At 37.5% G+C, this 15,517-nt stretch overlaps 1 protein-coding gene across 4 annotated transcripts in view; it reads left to right on the top strand.

Moving 5' to 3' along the window:
- The window catches only part of NAA16 (N-alpha-acetyltransferase 16, NatA auxiliary subunit), a 72,458-nt gene that overhangs the window by 43,501 nt on the left and 13,440 nt on the right, over nucleotides 1–15,517 (top strand). The gene's annotated exons all lie outside the window — the stretch shown is intronic.

Here is a 15,517-nt window from a genome sequence, read left to right as displayed (position 1 = left end):
ATTCAACATGGATTATCTAAGGGCCCTGACTCATGGACAGAGTGGTTCACATTCCCAGTTGTCCCTTCTACCCTTGTTGCCACTTTTGCTGAAGGAACAGTGCAGGTGTTTGAGTGCTGGTTTCTGAACCCGTACAGCTTTAAATTTGTACTCACTTTTGGTTTTCTTAATATGTTGTGCTATTTAGCTAAAAGTGCAGCTGCTTAACAAACCATTTCTGCAGTGGCAATCTCTAAAAGATGGTTGGATTGAACATGTGAAAATAAAAACCACTGGCTGCGCTCATTTGAAAAATCCACCTGCATGATTTAGAAAAAATTCACATGCTACAAGAAAGGTGCTTGTGTGTGTGGTGGGGCCGATGTTGATAGTGAGTTTCGAAGAACTGTAGTTATTTCTGGAAAAAGTATTTTGTTTTACATAAGAACGTTATTTAAAACGTACTTCTCGTACTGCCTTTGGAGATACATTCACTTGATTTTCTTGATCTTGCCATAAAATACTAAACCTCTGCATCATCAATTCATAAGCATACTGTGGAGGTAACTTGCATTTTAAAGCAAATTTGTTGTCTTTGTCACTCTTAACCATGGACTAAGTGGTAAGAATTGTAGGCAACTAACTAAAATGAGTTAATTGAGATATATGGGAGGATAGCAGGGGAGGCTATAATAAAAAGGCAGCTTCATCCTACATAAGGAAACTTGTGGGTTTGTGTTTTGGTGTTTTTTACTGACAAGATATCCTGATTTCCTCTAGAACTTTGAAATGTTATCTGAACAAAACATGGCTTTAAAAAATGTGAATATAGTGGATTTTTTTTACTTACGGTTGATACTTGTACAACAGTATGAAAAGTTTCACTTTCATGATTTGTGGAGCCTTTTGGAATAAACACTTAAAGTGCTGCTATGTGAATGAAAGGTTTTGAAATGTGACTGTATATATTTTACATGCTAAGAAACATGGAGCATTCACAAGGAAAATGTCTCAATACAGTCTGTGTACATTAAATACTTTTGACATGGGTGTCTTAATCCTTTTCTCTGGTACAGGAGACTTACTATCTAGCTACTGGGCTATTCCTCTTTTATGCTACAAGTGGTTTTATAGTTTTTATTCTTTGCTTAGTGCTTTAGTTTCTGAAGTTTGTTATTATTAAAAAATAGGTATCAGCAAAATAGCCAGTCTTCTTGAGTTTTCTATAATGCTAAACCTTTAATTTAAAAAGCCTGCTATACAGCATGGAGGCTTATTAATTTTTTTATCAGGCTTCTTTTAGTTTCTAAATAGCAAGTATACTTGGCTATTTAAACTACGTGTATCATGTTGATATCTTTGTACTTGAATAAAATTCACACAGTTGGCACAATACATATTCTGTCGGGAAGAAGCTGTAGTCTTTTTGGCATATTCAAGAAGCAAAAACTTTTAGGAGTGCCACTGCATTATTATGAGTTTCATTGTTCATGCAAAGTTACTGTTCAGGGTGAATGTAGCTGTGGCTCTTGGCAGAATGTTTCTACTGAAAGCTAATAATAACCTGAAGTATAAGCAATTGCATGGGATATAGTAATTTTTACATTCTGTAAGCTGCTGTCCAGATGTATTAGAAATAACTGTGAACAGCCTTATTTGTTCTTGTTCCTCACAAGAGAGGGATCTTGAAATGCTACCCCCAAGTTCCCCCAGAAAAGTTTTCTTTGTACCTGAGCAATATTCCGAAATACTCTTTGGTTCCCCATACATGCTGGTCTCTATATCCAAGAGATAAAAATCCAAAGAGTGAAGATCTTCAATTAGTCAACATCAAGGTTTGCGTCGATTGTGTTGCAGGTGCGTTGGTTGATTCCATTGAAGCTCGACATTAGTGCACATGTGCCCCTTTTCTGAGTAACTAAAAACATGGAGACTGTGAGGAAATACTGGATGAGAGAAAATGGCTGGAAGAAACATCAGAAACAACAGTCTCAAAAAAAGGTGTAAGACTGTCTACACAGGAAGGTAGGCTGTCTCCAGTGAAGATCTTTCTTTAACTCTTTCAGGAAAGAAAAAGAAGGCATTTTCCCTCCTTGATGTGGAAAGCTAAAGGAATTTAAAGCAAGGTGCAACTGGTTTTGTAGTTAGATGCCCTCTGTGAATTATTGGTGGATTACATAAGGAAGTAGAAAACATGAGTTCCACTAGGAATCTCTCTACATCTTAAGAAGAAACAACTCTGTAAGATCAACCAAGGACAGCCTTTTTTTCATACTGACTCTATCAGTTCAAGCTTTAGAAAGTAGTGTCTCTGAGTTAAAATTCCAGGAGGGGAAATCTGGTAAGTGGACTTGCTCAGGATCTGGTTAACAACTGGTACATTTTTTTGCAAAAGATAGCATTTCTGCTGTGTAACTGTATCTTAAGGAGTAAGGAAACTTTAAAGTAAGTGGAGGAAGGAGAAGGATGAGTAACTTCATTGTAGGTACTGCCAGGATAGGATGCTTCTGCTCTGTAATGGTAATGGGTTGATGTTGATGGCTGATAATTTGGGTCCCTGAGGTAACATGTAAGCCAAGAGCTGACAGGTGTAGCAGCTGACTTACAAACTACTTCACCAAGAGAGCTTTTTGGTCTGAGTGGTCTACATTGGGAATAACTGCTCCAAATACCCATCTGAAGACCCACAAGAAATGCTTTCAACATCTCTGCTCATAGTTGCTCCTACTGATGCTCTGCTCCTATGAAACTATTTGCTTTCTTTTGTGCAGTCCCCAAATTTGTCCAAAAGTTTTCAAAAAACCGGTTTCTCTTGAAATTAGTTCTGTGATGGCCACAGTGACATCTCAGAGCATTGGTTTGCTCTGAATTTGTATTCTTATGAGTGTCTTAAAACTTTCAGTATAAATTTGTACTGCTGTTGTTAACTTAATCCATTGTGTCACCAGTTTTACGACTGGATCATTAGGAGTAACAGTAAAACTGGAAAGTCAAGTGCTCTAAAATGAAGAATACTGGTTTTCTGAATGTGTTTACATTCTGTGGTATAATGCAGATTTTTTTGTTTGGCAGTTTTCTCATATGCTGTGGCTTATGTCACATCTCACAAGTTATTAGTTGTGACACAGTACAATAAAGAGAGGAAGTATTATTCATACTTCACACATTTAAAATGGGCAGTAAGGTGTCAAGGCCAAATTCTGCAGGCATTGATCATATAGCCCAGGAGTTACGGTTTCAGGGATGTTTATCTTCAGAAGCATTCACTGACCTCAGTTGATGTGGAATGCTCAGCATGTTAGAAAATCTGGTTCTGGATGTTTTAAGGCAATGTGAAAACGAAAGCAAAACTCTGTTTTGCAGGTGTCAGTACTTCTGTAGAACATTATCCTATTTCTTTCCCATTTCATTCGCTCTCTGGTGTATATTAAATGAGGCAAGCACTCTTCAGGAAAAAACGTATAACAAAATACTTTATATTGTGTTGCTTGATATCTGTATTTCTGTTGCTTTAGAGTGGCTCCTTGATTTGCACCTTACAACCTGTTGTCTTTAGCGTAAGTCAGACACGTGACTGCTGTTAGGACACAAAGTCTGAGGTGGCCAGTCATCTCTGAATTTTAGTATTGGTTTTCTTCTGTGCTACACTCACATCAAGAAAATGTCAGTTGTTTTAACTTCTCAGATACTTGCAGTTCACTATTAAGTGTAGCTTAATGTGGAGTGGGGTGGAATGAATTTTAAAAAAAGGGTAAACTTCAGATCCTCAGTGCTCCACATGAGGTGCTCTCCTAGCCCAACTTTCCGATTTATGACTATCTAGCTGTAAGAGTGTTTCATAAGGCTCCATCATGTCTGTAACAGTATGTCTGGGGAAAAATAATATCCCATTTATAGTCTGCTTATCCTTTTGGGCTAATTCCTAGATGAAAGATGTCTAATATATTTAAGCAACATGCTTTTTTTCTAGCAGTCTCTCTTTGTGTAATTGGAAATAGCAGATAAATGAGTGGGCTTCTCTAAATTATCTGCAGACTTCAGTAGTAGACTGGCTTGTTAAACTTCTATAGCTTATTTTGAAAATGCAGTGAAAGATCAGTGTTTGGAAGTGTAAAATTGGAGAAGAAACTTAAAAATCAAGCCTTTAATAGTCTTTTGTGCAGTCGCTAGGTTTTTATTTTAGTTTTGTCTTGTACCTTTTACAGCTTGACCACTGTGGGAGAGTTTTCCTGGGACAGTAAGTCTGTTCCGACTGTGGTGTTGCTGTCCTACTGAACTCCAGGTTCCTGCACAAAAGTTTTCTAAATTGTGTAACTTCTCATTGACAGTTTTGTAAACTGCTAATCTGTGTTAGCTTTCACTTCCAAAAAAGATAGCCTGTGCAGTAGTCTGATATGAACATCATAGTCAAATTAGTTAAAATTTATGATACAGCTGAACACTAATGTTTGTACTTAAATGTTCTGTAGCTTTAATATAGGCAGTGTATTTGCTGCACCTATAGCCAATATACATTTTCATTGAAGCTTTCTTCAGTTTTTGAGGAAAGTTGAACTTTATGTTATATTGATAACATATTCTGATAGTTCCTAGCAATCTCAAAGCTAAAACCTCATTTTCAAGTCTGGATGAATCCTACATTTTTTCCATCCCAAATACATGCCCTAACAGTTTGGTTATAAAGATGTTCAAGGAGTATTGCTTTTAAAATAACTTTTAAGGAGTTGTTTTAATATTCAACTTGTTACATTCGAAGCACTTAAAATTCATGGCTGGCTTTTGTATTTATAGTCATCCTATTTAAAGTTTGTTCTGTTTAATGTGAGACTGATCTTGCATGTATAAACCTGTTGCACAGCTCCAAAGGAGCTTGTGCAGTTGTACTTTCAATGCGTAAACATACACGTGCCAGACCTTTCCAAAGCAGTGGTAGATTCCTTAATGAAGAATGTTCTTCTTGTGACTCGTTTGCCATTCTGTCTGAGTAGCCTGCTCCCTGCAAAGCTGGTGTACCAAGCAGCTTTCCTCTAGCTCAGAGTTCTCTCCTTTAAGAATAACTTGGGAGTGCAAAGCCTGTTACATATGGGACAAAAGTGTTTCCAGTGCACATGTTCAAGACAAAAACTGGTTAGTGCAGTCACATATGATGAGAAATGTTGCACAGTTCAGTCAAAATTACAAAACAATTGCGATGTTTATCAAATGCCACTTGTACTATAAACTTTCCAATTCATTATGTTTGTACATAGCATGCCCTAAAAAAGAAATAATGCTGTTTCAGCAGAGCAGGTGTACAAAATACCATGTTAGATGTTACTTTTTGAAGGACAATTACAAACTAAACTCATTTAGATAAACGGAAGAAGCTTTTTCTTCTGGAGTTTAGTATTTCAAATAGCCTGTGTGTTCGTTGGTGGTATTGACACTAGAAAAAGTATCACTTGTTTTATTTCGGGAGTAGCTGTTACCAGTGCTAGCAGTAATGGACAGCAACAGTAATCTTCCCTTACGCAGCAAGTTAGCGTTATCTTGAGATGCTAAATCAGAGTAAGATTTGATGGTGTATATAGTCAAGTGTGTACAGATTACACACAAACTTATTGCAATGCAACTGTACTTTTCAGGAAGACATGCAGTGTACTAGCAATGATGTGTATCGTAAGGCACACCTCCAAACCTAACCCAGGGCAAAAAGGAGCTCTAGCTATGCTTGATTTTTAGCAAATTTTAAATTCTGAGGGTATCTGACACTGCACTGGATGTATTTCACGTTTGAAAGTGATTACAAGCCATTAATGGAGGTGTTTAGTTGTAAGGAACTAAGTGTAAAGAAAAATCTAAATGCTAGTAAAGCTCTTGTATCTCATTCTATGAAAATATACAATAAATCAAAATGTGTGGACTTCCTTAAAGTGTAGATCAGCTCTAAAGAAACATATCTAATTAGTTACATTTTGCAAGCAGTACAGAAAGTAGACTTATCTCTTAGATGGTCAGGGAACAAAGAAAAAACTCTAACTTTCCAGGGTTTTAGGGTGGGTTAGTTTTTTGCTTTTTATTCTGTTTTGTTTTAAATATGGTACTGCAGAGTTAATGCTTTGTGGCTAGCCAGTCCTTATAAGCTGGTAGCTCTTTGAAAATCCTGAGAATTATGTTTGCTTAGCCACCACACACTGAGAAATGCTGAAGTTAGTGACTAACCATGATATCATGGGATTCGCTTTATAGAAGAGTAAATAATAAAAATTTTCTACCAGCTGGGTCAAAATGGCCAGTTGCAAGCTGACTGGGAAGGTGTTTTTACAGGTACTTGACATTTACTGTACAATACCTAGGCTTCCACTGAAAGGGGGTGCGAGATTCTGTGCAGCTGCTTAGCAAACTAGATCAAGGAACAGATCTGAATGCAAACCCAGTAATTTTTTTTGTCAGTTGATTCTCATTTAGGTCAATTTAAAATGACTGTGGAACTTTCCTTTAGATGTGTGTTTTACTGCAAGTGACATTTTTGTCTTGCCCTGCGTATGCATGAGCATACGCACACATTTAACAGTGCTTTTCTTAGGTAAGCAGGAGGGAGTATTGATGGCTCAGTTGAATAACTTTTAAGAATAGAGATGCACCTACCCCTGAACTGCTGTTAGTTTCAAAGCAACACTTTCATTGGGTGTTATACAAAATAGTAAAGCTTCTTACAGAAATAAACTTGGCATCTGTGCGTGTCAAAGATATATAAGAAATTTAAGGAGACTTGTATTAAGTGGAAGGCTGCTTGTCATGTTTTCCTGTTTCTGCTTTCATGGCATGAGGTGGTAAAACAATTTTTAATTGATTGTGATTTTTATTGCATGCAGATGTTAGCCATATACCAAAATGTAAGCAATGGAAATTCTCCATATGAGGCTGAATGTCCTTTCACAATTGGAGTAATTTATTTGAATAGTCTCTATGGGCTCATTCTGTGGTTCATACCTCATTGGGTGGGGTAAATCTGTATCAGCTATATAACAAGTTGTAGAGCAGAAACTTTTCAAGTGAGACTAAGGAAGTTGTTGCAAGTAAGTTAGTGTATTAGTTAGTAAGTTAGTGTAGTGCCTTGAGTAAAAATAGAAATATTCAGTCACTTGCATACCCTACACCTTTTCCTTTTTACCCTGAGTGTCAGTTTCTTACATTTCAAAGTAGCTAGACAGGACATTTTTTTAAATGATGGAGCAACATTGCTTTAAAAAAAAAAAAAATCAACCAGTGTGAGCCTTGCTGAGGATGTTTTTTGATTCTTCTGTGAACTGTATAAGCTTATAAATGTTGTGATCTTAGATATTCTTTCAGTTAAATTTATAGTAAGCCATAGGAAGTGGAATTTCCTTAGGTGGCTGCCCATATACACCTTCCTGTGTAGATGCACTGGAAGAGCCTGAACTCAGACCTTTTGTGCAGTGCAAGTGTGCCAGCTGGCTCATGTGTTTGGCATGCTCTGTTCTTTGCTGCCTCAATAAAAAGCACATCTCAATTCATGCCAGTCACCTCTTGGCTATAGATGAAGATGCTTCTTGTCTTCGTTAGGCTGTAGTAAAACCTTTTTTCTGATGTGTAGCTGCCCTTCCCCCCTCATCCTATTTTCTCCGATGTGGTTAATTGAATTTATGAGCTTTTGGAGTGTCTTGGCAGCTTCGTTATTTGAAACTTCCTTCCCATCAGTTATTTCCATCCAGAAAGGTACGGTCAGAGTGCCCTGGACTGAAATACTGTTAATCATGTGATGGGGCCATGCTAGATACAACAGATGATCAGAAGTGTGCCTCTGCTACCATTCATAAATATTTTTCAGGCCTGAAAGTTCACATCTAAGTGTCTGCATTTGTAGAGATGGGGACTTCAGGTTGCAAATATACCACGTCGGTAGAGCTTAACTGGCTCTGAACCCCGGATACTCCTGTGCAATGTTTCCAGGGGCTTAGAGAAGGGGGTGCAAGTTTCTTGCCAAGCTGTATGTCCGTCTTATCCATCACAAGTACTCAAGTAACTCTCTTCAGGGGGACTATGAAGGTGCCTCTGTGAGCAAAGGGAGTTTTGAAACAGAATTATTCAAGAAATATTACTTTAGAAGATGTACTTGTTTGTGCCATCATTTTATCAGAGCTTTTTTAGTGCCGAGCTGTTTCTGGGGAAGATTCTGTTTAGAATGGTGTGGAGAGCATAGCATCGAAAGAAAAGCAAGGAACCAGCTCTTTAGACTATTCTTCATTATTCTGTGGGTTCAGCTCCCCAGCTTTCAGCTCTGTGTTGCTGGTTTTGTGTGTGTGAATGATTACCACTGTCTCACAAATGGACTGATAACGGGGACAACTCAAGAAAGGGGTGGTTTAGTACTGTTGTTGTGTGCCGCAGAACAGCTGCAAGCCCTGTTCAAAATGTTGTCATCAAAGACCTTCTCCAGACCTCTGAACCAGCAACTGCTTTCTATTTTTGTCTGTCTTTACTTATTTGGTACTAAGTTCATAAATATCTTTCAGGGTCCATTGATACCACTTCTGCATCTTGTGAGCACCTTCTTATCTTTCTCTTGGATAACATCTTGTCGTAGCAAAGGTTTCAAGTATTGTCATACTACTCTTACAGACTGTTTTTATTGTTGCTTTTCTATTTGCCATGAGGCATTTAGAGTATTGCTTCAGGGTATGTACTGGATACTTCTCTGTCTTGTGAAAGATACTTCTCTGTCTTGTGAAAGATACTTGTAATAATTTGGCCACAAGGACTTTATCTGTTCATGTCAACATGGCTTTCTTCTGGCTCAAGGCAAACACTTTGCCAGAGCTGCTGTTGAAAGGCTTAGTTTGTCATTCAATCTTTAGGTATCCCATCTTTTCTAGATGATGAGGACTGTTTTGAAGTTGCACAATAGCCATTTCCTTTGGGTACTCTGTAGCAAAACAATTTGTAAATGGTTTGTAGATATTTTGAAAAGTACAACTATTTTTCAATTCCTCACACAGACATAAGGATTCTTATCAAGTCTAGTGGATGTCTCTTCTGCTGTGCTGGAAAAGTGGTGTCACAAACTCAACTACACCCCATTCTCCTGAATGAAGAATACTATTCTTACTCAGGGAACCAGAAGGCTTTGTTCAAGTACCACTACTTACAGTACTGGTGATGGGAAATACTGTCAAAATTCAATTGTACTTTGAGATGAAAAAAGGGGACTGATTTATTGAGCTTTGAGACATACTTTTCTGCTATTAAAGTGGAATTTTTGCTTCTTTAGGAGGTGTGTGTTTTTTTTTTTTTTCAAATAAGTACTCACGTGATTCAGAGATGTTTGATTTGCTGATGGAAAATCACGTGGTGTTTTGAGATCAGTTTCTGTGACCTGCAGGGCCACTGTTGTCAGCACCATGCACATCACCTGCAAGAAACAAGTTTTCTTCAGGAAATAAACTACTGTGGAGAATACCCTATTTAAGAAAAAAGGTTGTTCAATTCCAGGTTTCAAGGACAGATGAAATAACCTTTCTTTGAAGGGTAAAAATACATGCTCTTTTTATTTTTCCTGTATGCATCCTTTCACCTTAAGTAAAAATGCAACATGCAGAAATATTGCCTTTGCAGGTTGGTTTTTGCAGTCGTTCTCCCACTCTAGATCTTCAGAACCAGCTGAGAAATCAAGCTTCCTAGTGGTGAAGACCACCCATGTTGACACTTTGAATTGTAAGAAAATGCAGCTGTCTGACATCTGAGCCAAATTGTCAGATTCCAGAATTGAGAACATCTGTCTTAAGAAACATCCTATTTCATTTCCAGCACAGAAGACCTTCATCCTGTGGAAGATGAGCAAGTTCACGAGGGGTATCCCCTCCTACCTGCTGTTTTCCCTCTCTTTTTTGGGCCCTTCTGCAGTGGCCATCTTTTTGCTAGAACAGTAGAAGGGCTTTATTGATATAAGAGATGGTGTTTCTGTGAAATTACTCCCTTATTTTGAAAGAGGGAGAAAAGTTTGGCAGCAATCCATCCCCCTCCCTAGGAAGGGCTACAGTTGTCTTTAAAATTGTCTGTAAAGTGAAGTTCAGAAATGCTCCATGTAACAACTGCCCCTGAAATGAAGGGAATGCCCATATAGGATAAATCTGATACTTGGGCCAAAATACAGTTAGTGTTTGAACTTTCAGGCTGCTAACTATTTGGAAGATACCGGCTCGGTAATACCAAGGCATTTCTGATTCCTGGATGTTACAGATCTTTTTCCTGCAACTGAAGGTTTTACGTACTGCTTCTGGATTGAGTGTCTCAAAGGAGGTGTGTGTTTGTGTGAGCCTGTGTTTGTGTAGATGGCGAGTAAGAAGCACCCACGCTTCCAACTCTTTGTTTTTTCCAGTCTGAGTACTGATACTAGATGGCTTTTGAATGTAGAATGATCCTTCTACATCATCCTTCTCTTACAGTTTAATTCAAGAGCTTTTTGAGACAGATGAATTGGAGTAGGTGAGATTCTTGTGAAATTTCTATTTATTTTTATTTATACCTATCTACTGTTATTACTGACAAGTCAATACCCAGGAGTTTCTTAAGAGAAGCCTCATTGGGTCACCTCCTGGAAGCTGAAGAATTGTTGCCTATTTTTCTCCTCTAGCCCATTGTGGAAGTTTATGAAAGGGATTAGCCAGAGTGTTCCATATGGAAAAGTCTCCACCTCTGTCATGGGGGTCTCAAACTTTAGCATCCATTGAATTCTGTTTGAAGAACAAGGTACAACTTGAGACACTGAAATTTCAGAAGCTTGTAGATTTGACACTGAGGTGAGGTTGGACTGTTTTCTGAGACAGCAGCATCTTAAAGACACCACGTAATGTTTTGGAATGGGTTGCAGTGGACTGTGCAGCTGCTTGAAGCAGAAGAAAAAGTTACTCTTATTATAGTAACTGAATAATTAAAATTATTCTGGATGAAGTACAGAACTGTGAATAGCTAGTATTTAAAAAGTTTTGGTTCTCTTAAAAAAAAAAAAAAAAAAAACAAAAAAAGAACACCAAAAAACAAACAAACAAAAAAACCCCAACCAACCAAACAAAACCAATCTGCATGCAAATACTTAGCTTCTGGTATGTATGAGTATTAGGCATTCTATAAGGACACAGTCAAAGTGGTTTCTAATGCATCAGTCTCCTACTGTGTGGTAATTCCCCAAAGTGATCCATTTGATGTGTGGTGATGATAGGCCATTTTAGTGATTTGAATGTCATTCTGTGCATATTTGTGCCAAATAATGTGTGTTCTTGTCTGCTGTCGTCTTTGTTTTCCCCACTGTTTTGTATCCTTTTCATTGCTGATAGTGTTCGAGGCAAGACAATATACCCCTTGCCTGTCTCTCTGTAGTGTAAATATGTATGAATTCTGTAACAGTTAAATCTTTTTATAAAAGCACATCTTTTAAAGTATTTCTGGGATTTGCCTGAAGATTCTTCTGCACTAATGCATAACTAAATTTTCTTAACTTAAGACCATTGCATCTATATCTACAGGTCAGTAGCATATTTTCTTGTTTGGGCAGCTTTATAGATGCACCTTGAAACTTTTACATCTCCGTAGAAGTCTTCAAACTTTGCCTTTTGGTTGTTTGCCTTTGAGGACAGTGCAGATAATACTAAACATGTTCTCGGGAATTCAAAAGGCAAGGACTCAAACCTGTGCCAAATGTTAAACATATGAATTGCTTCTGAAACTGCCTACAATAGCTTTTAATCTGTTTGTGCACTGGAAGTGCTGGTAATTTCTTACTGACTTATAATGGCAGCAACTGAAAAAAATACTTAAGTGTAGTGATTGTGACTGATAAATTAACAAGCTGGATCCTTTAAAAAAAAAAAAGCTATTGACAGCTTAAGTCTGACCACTTTATAATACACTACAATATTTCTATATGATTAGTACTGATCATTCAGTTCCTTTTCTTGCAGTTCTTTCATTGAAGAAGGAAATGCAATATTAGTGTTTTGATGGTTGTCATTGAAACAGAAGTCTATTATAAAATATTTTGCCCAACTGCTCTAATAATAGGATATAAAAATCAATTTAGTAATTTAACTTCCATAGTAATGAACCAGAGAGTCTGAGCCTTTTATTTGAAAAATTTGCATCCCTGCTTTGTGCTAGTAGGCTGTTCCCATTACGTGTTTCACCTTGCCTTTTGTTATGCATGTTTCTTAAAAACCTTTCCGTATTGCTTTTCTCTTTACTTTTATTTGTCATTCTATTCAAATTAGCCTCTACATGGAGTATAGAAAAAAATAAAACTAGGATTTAGGCTACTGTAGCCCTAATATCCCATTTTGGATCCCCATATTATTATTCTTGTCTTTGATAGTCCTCTTTTGCTCTTTGTCTGAAGAAAAATTCTGGTGGCAGGAGTCGCTTGTTATATGGCATAGCATGCAGCACAGATTTCCATTTGATGACTGGCTCATAGGTGCCACTGTAACAGCTACAAGTGATGATAAAAGAATTGTAGCCATCAGCCATTTACCTGGAAAACAATAACTTTCCCTTAGGCTGTCCCTTATAAAAGAGGACACAAAATATTTCTCACTATAATCAGATAAGTAAAAACTAATGCTGACAGGAAAAAGTAAGTCAGAATTGGGGTTCAAGTGAATTGTGTTTCTGTTGCTTACAGTTCAAAAAGAAATTAAGATGCGTATGCGTGATACTTATTCCAGTCTCAGGTGCACATTTTAAGGCATTTACTCAAAGTTTGCTTATGAAATCATCCTTTCCAATGGAAATAAACTGTACAGGAATGGGAAGAAAAAGACCAGTCAGGCTTTTGTGGAGTCGTTGTGTCAAGTATTACAGAGTGTGGAAGATGCTTTCTTAACTTTCAAGATTATTACACTTGACAAGAATCTGTACTGGCTTGTGAGCATGTGTAATTTTAATCTTTACATAAGGTCTAGGAGGGGAAAATGAGCACTTCACTTGTCTGTGCTAATAGGGAAGGCTAAAGCCCCTTTTCCCCTTCTTGGATTTGTGCTTCTTACCTCATTGTTCTTTCTTAATGAAATTAAAGTTGTAAGTAGTGACCTGTGAAAAGGTTTAAGGTTTGCATTTTGATTATTTAATAGGCTTCTGAAACTGGTGGCCCCAGTTCTGGAATTGGCTCCATTCTTGTCATGACAAAACCTGAGATTTGTTGATGACTTCAGTTATGCTTTTGTAATACCTTAAGCTTTTTCAGATCCAAGGCAAGGGAATAACTGGAACTTTTTTCCTAGAATAATACTGTTTGAAATTAACTCATGGTCAGTATCATGGTATTTCCAGATACCTCAGCTTGTTTTAGATATTGTAAAATTGTCTTGATGAATAATGCTGTAGTGTTGAGAAATAGTAAAATATTACTGCCTTTAAGATGGCAGTGGTGACTCTAGAATACAGATGATACATGGTAATAAATCCAAGAGACAGATTTTACTACTAAATTTGCAGTTAATATGGATACAGAAATTAGGGTTCATTTTCCAGATCATTTGTTCCCTGAAGCAGCACGGGAACCTGGAGTTATTTTCCTAAATTACTAGCAAGAGACTGAAGCATAAGCATAAAAAGGGACAAAAAAGATGCTGAGTAGTCATGAGAAACAAAGATACTGTTATTTTCATCAAGAATGTCTGCAATAACCTAACTACCTGATTTGCCTTACTTTTATAGCTGTTGCTTTCACTGAATACTTGTTTCCAGACGTATCGTGCAAAGTAGCTTTCAGAATGACAATTCCAGTGTAGTTTCTTGGACTGTAGAAGCCAAAACAACTGTAGAGTTCTGAATTTGGAAGAACTTAGCATCTTTTAAAACATGGTACAGTTTAGTATTCTCCATCACGTCAAGATCAGAGGATTTGATTTCACTGTTGCTGTAAGCTGATTGAAGACCCTCCTGCTAGGAAGAGGCTGTCTTACTGCCTCACTGCCCCAAGTCTGTCCGTCTGCTGACTCCCCCCGATGATGGAATCAGTAATTGGGCATCTGTATGCTGAGGTGGAGCAGGGAGTAAATCACTTGTAACCCTGGACACAGCCACTAGCGCTAACCCAAAGCAGGGACTGGGCATGTGTGGCTTGGAGATGGTGGCACCATTCTTTTTGGTGGTAGCGTGGTCCTTTGTCCAGCCACGAAGCCATACTCCAAGTGTGCAGTAGTAGAAAAAATTATATGTAGAGTATGGTGGGGGGGTGTCTTTATTGAACAAATGAAAGAAATGACGGGGTCTTTCTCCCTTTACACACAGCTCACTTGCAGTCTAGCGAAGCTGGCTGGTCTTAAAGGAATTTGAGTTTACTTGACAGCCAGATGAGAAGAACTTTGGGAATACTTTGAAGTTGCGGTGAAAAGCAGCAAGGAAATAACACTTACTCTGTTACACGTATACACTGCAAGCCTGCTACCTGCAGCAGATGCTTACTTCTGCATTTAAACTCATTTTAGCGAAGAGAATCTTCAAAGATTTTCTGAGGTTATTGAAGGTTTCTTTTAGTAAATAGATGTCTGAGGCCAGAGGACAGCTTAATGCATTTGTTTGCCTTGGTCCGTTTACTCGTGACTTTTTTACATTCCTGTATCGCTTTGTAGTTATTTAAAGTCTAGTAACATTTTATTGTATTTGATGAGATTTTGCTACTAGAAACCATTTCTTATGAGATTTGCCCAGAGCTTTCCAGAATATGTGTGTGTTTATACGTTTTATTACACTTTGAGACATTTACACTGGCTGCATATGACTTGGGCATGTCACCTTCTGCTCCCTTTGAAATAAAATGTTTGGCATTTCTTGCCTATTGTGCTGAATTAAGTTAAATAAAGTAGTATCCTTCAAATTGTATACTTTGATCTTCTAGAACAAGGTTTATTCTTTTCCCCTCCTCTCCCAAAGTATGTCTTGAAGTGGATGCATGCTTTGTCAAATACTGCTTTTTAAAATGCTGCTATTTTCTATTTTTCTCCTGCAACCAACTTTTTTCTTAATGTAGGATCATCTTACTTTTTTAACCATTGAAGTTTTAGGTTTTTACCATCTATATGTTTCACCTAATTGGTGAATGTAGCCATAATCCTGCTATGCTTACAGTCAGATCTTATTTTCTCAGTCCCTTTTGTGTTTCGAGTGTATATATACGTAGATCATATTTCTTTTTCTTGAGTATTGCTCTTCTTTCCTTAAGAGGCTGGTTACTTGCTGGATTTGGCAGGCATGTTTAGAATGTAGCTACAGAACAGGTTGAGCATTTCATAAAATGCTCAGAAATACTATGTGGCACTTGTAAGCCATGGGCCTGGTATTGGAACAGTTGATTGTCATGAAATGCACACAAACTAACATTTGTATGTGTTGTAAATGTCAAACTGGTATAGTGTGAGTTCAAAACTGTATTGGGTGAATTTTGAGTCATTCAACCTTGGAATGAACAATATTGTTGGCAAGGTCTGATTTCAGAAAGTATTAGCCTTAAATCAATCAATATAGAGATTTTTATGTAAAAAGATGC

Source organism: Platalea leucorodia (assembly GCF_965183815.1).
Source record: "Platalea leucorodia genome assembly, chromosome: 2".
In the NCBI taxonomy this organism is placed as follows: domain Eukaryota; kingdom Metazoa; phylum Chordata; class Aves; order Pelecaniformes; family Threskiornithidae; genus Platalea; species Platalea leucorodia.
This window is presented reverse-complemented; position numbering and strand designations above follow the sequence as displayed.